Source organism: Fundulus heteroclitus, chromosome 7, assembly GCF_011125445.2.
Source record: "Fundulus heteroclitus isolate FHET01 chromosome 7, MU-UCD_Fhet_4.1, whole genome shotgun sequence".
Taxonomy (NCBI): domain Eukaryota; kingdom Metazoa; phylum Chordata; class Actinopteri; order Cyprinodontiformes; family Fundulidae; genus Fundulus; species Fundulus heteroclitus.
In genome coordinates, this window is record NC_046367.1 from 17,702 (window position 1) to 25,390 (window position 7,689).

The 7,689-nt window shown below is 43.6% G+C and overlaps 1 long non-coding RNA gene across 1 annotated transcript; it reads right to left on the reverse strand.

Moving 5' to 3' along the window:
- Positions 1-334: 334 nt before the first annotated feature.
- On the reverse strand, positions 335-2,040 carry LOC118563636. The gene is made up of 3 exons (XR_004931313.1): positions 1,637-2,040; positions 966-1,537; positions 335-735 (listed from the first exon to the last, which is right to left on the reverse strand). It is a non-coding gene; the product is annotated as an uncharacterized LOC118563636 (long non-coding RNA).
- Between the last annotated feature and the right edge of the window lie 5,649 nt (positions 2,041-7,689).

Here is a 7,689-nt window from a genome sequence, read left to right on the forward strand (position 1 = left end):
TCATTAAAACCCAGACAGAGGGCCCTATATTCGGATACAAACGTTAAAAATCCCCCTTCTGCGTCTCTGGATCCATAAACACTTAGAAATATTTTTTAAAAGCTCGCACAGACTTCCAGAAAAAACACCGGGGAATTTCGTTCATTAAAACCCAGACAGAGGGCCCTATATTCGGATACAAACGTTAAAAATCCCCCTTCTGCGTCTCTGGATCCATAAACACTTAGAAATATTTTTTAAAAGCTCGCACAGACTTCCAGAAAAAAACACCGGGGAATTTCGTTCATTAAAACCCAGACAGAGGGCCCTATATTCGGATACAAACGTTAAAAATCCCCCTTCTGCGTCTCTGGATCCATAAACACTTAGAAATATTTTTTAAAAGCTCGCACAGACTTCCAGAAGGACAGGGGGGAGATCCCGCTGCTGTAGCCCCGACCCGAGGCACTGTCCTCGGATTACTCTCTGACAGCGCCCCCTTGTGTGCGCCTGGTTCTCAACACTTAGAATTTTTATTTATTTTTTTTATAAATACAGCAATCAGTGACATTACTTACAGATGCTTGGTGGGAATTTGGGGTACGCTTTCGCCAAACAGAGGGTGCTCCGGCTTTCCCCCTTTGACTTAGGTCTGTTGATGTGCTGCTGTTCTTCATCAGGAGAGAAAGATTCACTCCTCACCAGAGCATCAACGTCCACACTTGGAACCGGGGCTGTGGATGCCTTTTGGCGGTCCTGTTAAATAAAGGTTTAGTGCTAAGTTTTCTGGTTCTGCCGGTACAACCAGGCCTAAGCTATGGAGCTATCCTGCCCAGCACATGTGCTCTGATCCTGGGTAAAAGTCATCCGCATCTACCCGCTGGTTCTGCCGGTACAACCAGGCCTAAGCTATGGAGCTATCCTGCCCAGCACATGTGCTCTGGTCCTGGGTAAAGGTGCTGCTAGGTAATAAACATTTTACATACCTCTTCCAGTCGTTTGATTGTTTTTTTTGCCCTTTCAGCCCATCTGTGCTGGTACAGCAATTTCTTTCTTAGTTGCCCCAAGTCGGATATAAGCTGCAGGTTCTTTGCCTCAAGCTGTTTGCACGAGTTGCAGGATGAAGGCGATGGTTCGTCATCAAGGGGTTCTGATGTTGGATGATACCGATTTGCTTCCTCTCTTGCTATTGGGTCCATGTGTAAGCGTGAGACCATCGGAGGGCTCGGGTTTGTGGCGCTCAACGCTCGCAGCATGTGCACCGTTACCTGGTACTTCAAATCGGTTATCACCTGGGCTTTCCTCTCCCCCTCCATCTCCGGGTGAGCTTGAGCAATATGCCTGTCCAGCCTTGTGCTAGCATAACTGCAGCCCTCCACTGGACAGGGCATTTTTCTAATATTGACCCTCCCACTACTGTACTTGATCAATATTTCTCGCTCTTTTGAATTTTTAATGCCATGACTATTTCTTAGGTGCCTGCCTATATAGGTAAATTCAGAACGGCAGAGTGGGCAACAAACACTATGCTTTGGGGGCGCCATGTTGATATGAGAATCTGAAAAATAAGATAAGATAACACGAGCTGTGTTAATATCTCAAAGCCAGGAACAGAGCCCCATTTCCCAGCGTGATGCATAAGAGCTTCACAACTTACCGTGTGAACAGTGGAGGGGAAAGAAGTCCGCTCCGGTCCTGGGCTGTTAAGTACTGCTCCTCAGTCATTCGTTGATTGGCATGTTAGGTACCCACAGCTGCCTTCTGCTCATGCAATCAAGAGTGCAGCAAGTGGCTGCAGGTGTACCAAGTAAAGCCTCCTGAGAACCGGGGGAAACACTGAGTCTCCACATCAGACCCTGCACCCACCCCTGCTACCAGCAACCAAGCCCGGGCACCAGCGCACTCACACACACCCATGGACCATGGAGCGCCAACCTCCATAGACTTCACATCCAGCCTAATCCTACACCAAAATGTCAAAATCCGCTCTCCCTGATATTTTGCTGCAATGCTTGACAATCCATGGGATTTAAGATGTGATATTTGGGTAAAAGGGGCCAAATCGCCTAACCCTAACCCGCTCTCCCTGATATTTTGCTGCAATGCTTGACAATCCATGGGATTTAAGATGTGATATTTGGGTAAAAGGGGCCAAATCGCCTAACCCTAACCCTAACCCGCTCTCCCTGATATTTTGCTGCAATGCTTGACAATCCATGGGATTTAAGATGTGATATTTGGGTAAAAGGGGCCAAATCGCCTAACCCTAACCCTAACCCTAACCCTAACCCGTCTACTTACCTGTCCCGATGTTTTGTCCTCCGAAGCCACCAATCCGAAGAAGGTCACGCTGATCCCTTTCCTTCCTGAGTCCAGCTGGAGTCCGGCCGATGAAGCGATTCCTCCTGATGTCCACCTATTAATTAAAAAAGACTTAAAATACTTTGATTCCAAATTCAGAACACATAACAACAAACCAAATTTAACTAGAACAGAAGCAGAATCCTTAATAGAACTCAAAAACAATCCTAACATTATCATAAAACCAGCAGATAAAGGCTCCTCAATTATCATTATGGACAAAGAACAATACTTATATGAAGGCCACAGACAATTACTAGATACCACTTATTATAAAGCACTTAAAGCCCCTATTTACCAAGAAACTATCCCTATGATTAACAACATCCTGGAAGACTTATATAACAAAAACTTTATCTCTGCTAAACAGAGAGATTATCTCAGGGGCTCTAAAGAACCCAGACCCCGCAGATTCTACTTACTCCCTAAAATCCATAAGGACCCTGCCTCGTGGAGTAAACCATTTCAGATCCCACCAGGCCGTCCGATAGTCTCGGACTGTGGAAGCGAATCGTATGGAACAGCTGAATATATAGATTATTTCCTTAATCCCCTTTCAATTGGACATGCAAGCTACATAAAAGACACCTACCATTTTGTTGAAATTATAAAATCCATAATAATACCACCTAACTCCTTCCTTTTTTCAATGGATATCGATAGCCTCTATACTAACATAGATATTCAAGAAGGAATAGACTGCATCCAAAAAGCTTTTAAAAAAAACCCAGATCCTAAACGTCCAGACCAACAATTACTAAAACTATTAGACATTAATTTACGGAGAAATGATTTTGAATTTGGAGGAAAATACTTTTTACAAATTAAAGGAACAGCAATGGGTAAGAAATTTGCACCTGCATATGCTAATATTTTCATGGACAATTGGGAAACAGAAGCACTTCAAAAATGCACCTTAAAACCCACATATTATTATAGATATCTAGATGATATATGGGGAATTTGGCCACACTCAGAATCAGAATTTAAAACATTTACTGACATCCTAAATACCCATAATCCATCCATTAAATTAAAATACAACCTAAATTATAATTCCATAGATTTCCTAGACACTACCACTTTCAAAGGCCCTACCTTCGATTCAACCAACAAATTAGATATAAAAGTTTTTTTCAAACCAACAGACACACATGCACTACTATACAAAACTAGCTTCCACCCTAAACACACCTTTGCGGGCCTCATTAAATCACAACTACTTCGATTCCACAGAATCTGCACCCATGAGGAGGACTTCAAATTGGCTACAAAAACACTATTTAAGGCCCTAGTACAAAGAGGCTACAGCCAAACATTCTTAAGAACATGCTTAAAAACATTTCGAGAACCAAAACCTAATTCAAATTCCAAATTAATACCCTTCATAACTACATATTCCACTGCCGCAGGCCCCCTAATTTCCAAAATCAAAACCCACTTCTCCGGACTCCAGCTGGACTCAGACCTTCTTCCCCAACACAAAATAATTGCTGCGTATAGAAGGAACAAAAACCTCAGAGATATTTTAGTTAAAGCACAACTTAAAATCCGACCTGCCCGACGTTTCCATGGCAACAACAGATTCTTCTCACAACTTAAAATGGTAAAAAATAAATATAATAACAATGTTTTCCCCACAGAACATTCGGGTAACTTTAATTCATATAACTGTATTTACCTTATAACTTGTAGTCTGTGCCGGGCCTATTGTGTAGGAGAGACCCGCAACCCCATCAGAATAAGAATAGCTCATCACAAACACAATGTTTTAAAGAAAAAGAAGACAGAAACCATGTTGGTTAAACATTTTATTGAACATGGATGGGAGGCCGCCAGATTCTTAATTCTAGAAAATAACATTCACTGGTCAACAGCCCAACGAAAAAGAGCAGAGAGAATCTGGATAAACAAATTAGATACCGAACATCCTCGTGGTTTGAATGAAGCGTAGACCCACCTCACGATTTCCTACAGTGGGAACGCCCGTGCACGGACTGATGCGTCGGCCGCAGGGATAGTTAAATTTGGGTTTCCCCTAACCCAAATTTAACTATCCCTATAACTTTAGTAGTTAATAAATACATAACCATCTTTCCAAAGTTAAATCTCACTGGAATACCACCATTTAATTAAATTAAACCTATTATTATTCCAAACTTAATATTCTCTCTCTCTCTCTCTCTCTCTCTCTCTCTCTCTCTCTCTCTCTCTCTCTCTCTCTCTCTCTCTCTCTCCTCCTACTTGGGCAGACAATGGAGTTGAGCTTACGAAGTGACAAGCGTCGGCCCGTGCCTTGCCTTTGGCTTCCTACACCAAACTTTTTCGGTCAAACGACTGATTTAGGGGAAGTTCATCGAGACATTTAACCCTAACCTAACCCCCATTGAAAACGACAAAAAAAACTGACAGAACTATTAAAAGCTCTACCTGAAAAAAAACACAAAAAAAGAAAAAAAACCTGTAAAAACATTAAAAACGTTAAAAATAGTTTTCTTTTATTCACTTACCTATACATCCATGTTTACATAGTTTAAAAATCATACAAATGACATTACATTTACTTACCGTCTATTAATCACTCACCTACAACTCTAAAAACTTAGTTTAGCTTTTCTCGAGGGGCGGAGCCAAGCGCTTATAAAAGCAGCCTCCTTCCCCAGCTCTTCAGTTGAGCACAGACTGCCGACCAGAGCACTTCATTTGTTTACGGTGTGCCAGACCTGAAGAAGACCTTAACCGGTCGAAACGTCGTCGTAGGCACACGATCTCTTTTCTAAAAAACGTAGAAAAAATATTTCTTTTAATTTTATTTTTTGTTTTTCATTTAGTTTTTTCTAACAAATTAAAAAAAAATCAAAAAATTCACAAAATGGACAAAAAACATTAAAAAAACAAAAATAAGAAAAACACTTACCATTATGTTTCCGTAAAATTTCCCTTATGGAAATCCTCTTTTAGTTGTTTGTCCTTTTTCCAGTTGAAAAACAAAACAAAAATCGAAAAATAACAAAAAAACAATGGCTGATGGGTGGACGGAGGTCCGACACGGACGAAGAAGATTCCGCCAGCCCCAACCAGGCCCCCCGCCGGGTGGACCACGTTGGATGGCCCGTGCTAGACCCCCTGCTTTTAGGAGGGGGCTTCAGCCTTTACTCCTTCAGGTCTTCCATGAGCCCTAGCGGCCCATTCAAATTAATAGCGAAATGGCTGTGCATGCTTTCCCTGGATTTAGGGAGCATGCTCCGCCATGCCATCGTAAAATGCATGGGACACTAGGGACAGGGGGGACGAATCCTCTAACCCGGTGGAGTGAAGGATGTAGGAAGGTTTGTAGGCGGAGCCCTTATGGGTTGTCGGGCCTAATACATCTCCTTTTCTGTTCCTTAGAAACGATGACGGATTTGAGGAATTTGCACCACAATCGTGGTACAGGGGGGCATAGAAATTGGACCTTCCGGGCTGATTGCTCTATTTTGATCCTGGGTGATTCCAACATTTCTATGCTACCCCCGATAGAAGACTCTAGGGTCCAAATAAACAGTTTCCCAGGGGCCACGGTGACCCGTGCACATTACCTGCTAAAACATAATACGGCCACCTCTAATGAGGTGTGCTTGGTCATACTTTCGGTTGGCATAGAGGATAGGAGCTGTAAAACTCAATCACTCTTAAGACAAAACCTCAGGAGACTTAGGGAAGTTGCGGGTGCCATGTTTCCAGAGGCCAAAATCTTCATGGCATGTGTCAATTTCCCAGAAGAACTTTCTCCTCGTGAAAAGTCCACCCTCAGAACACTGAACTACTGGATTAAGAACGATGGGTTGTGTGTTCCCCGTCTTCAACAGCCCCTCTTTCAAACAAACCCGGGTTCGGTCCACTGGAATCTGGAGACAGGCCGGGCCATGTAGGGGCACTGGAGGTCTTTTTTAGGTCTCCAGGCACCGACCCCTACTGGTGACCGGGACTCAGGGGACGTCCTAAACCTCTCCCAGTTTTTCCAATTAAGTTCACCCCAGCTCTCACTCCTCAAGAGAGGCCTTTCATTCTCTCTCCATCCTGTCCGTTCTTTTCCTGCCCGAGATTCTCTCTCGGATGACCTGTTACAATACCACCGCCGCTTAAAACTTAGAGCATTTTTTGGTGGTCCACCCCCGTACCCGCCCCTCCTTTTCAGTCCCTATCTTTTTGGGATCATCCCATCACAAAACTACCTCCCAAACTCATTTCCCTGTTGGAGCAGGACATTCGGTCTGTTAGGGACTTACCTTATATATCTGATCGGCCCAACCTCTCCCCTTTGGAAGAGGAAGCGCTGATGGAATAACAAGGCAATAATACTATTGTCATCAAACCGGCAGACAAAGGGAATACGGTGGTCATCATTGATAGGGTGGACCACATACGGGAGGGATTGAGACAATTGCAAGACCCTGCATATTATATTCCGTTGGAAGAGCCCTTGTTCCCGGAGACGTCTAGGATGATCTTGGATATTCTGGATTCCTTGCTGCACTTGGGGAATATTACCAAGAAGCAGTATGACTACCTGGTAGGCCCTCAGCCACCACGTCCTAGGTACTTTTACCTATTTCCAAAGATCCATAAACCTTTGGAGAAATGGAGTATTCCGCATCGGATGCCACCAGGACGTCCGATCGTTTCGGATTGTGGTAGTGAAAGTTATGGATCGGCGGAGTATCTGGACTTCTTTCTTTCTCCTTTGTCGAAACTCCATCCTAGTTATATTAGGGACACTCAACATTTCTTGGACCAGATACGTAGTATTAAACTTCCAGAGTCCTGTTTTCTTTTCACGATGGACGTAGCAAGCTTGTATACTAACATCGAGATACCCCTGGGCATGGCGGCTATCCAGCGCTGTTTGAAGGCGAACCCCACAGAGGGCCGACGGGATGAGGTGCTTATGCACCTGCTTTTCCTTAATTTGACCCATAATGACATTGAGTTTAACGGGAGGTACTACCTCCAGGTCAAAGGTACGGCCATGGGGAAACAGTTTGCTCCGGCTTATGCGAACATCTATATGGCAGATTGGGAGCAGACAGCCTTCCGGACTTGCACAAAGTTACCCCAGCATTATTTTAGATACCTTGATGACATTTGGGGGGTGTGGACTTACTCAGAGCAAGATTTTCGGGATTTTGTGAGGGTACTAAATGATCACCATGCTTCCATTAAAGTCAAGCCCAACATCAGTGACACCATGGTTAACTTTCTAGATACCACAACATTTAAAGGTCCCAACTTCCACCACACAGGGATTCTGTCTACTAAAGTTTTTTTCAAACCTACGGACACCCATGCTCTTCTTCACAAGGATAGCCA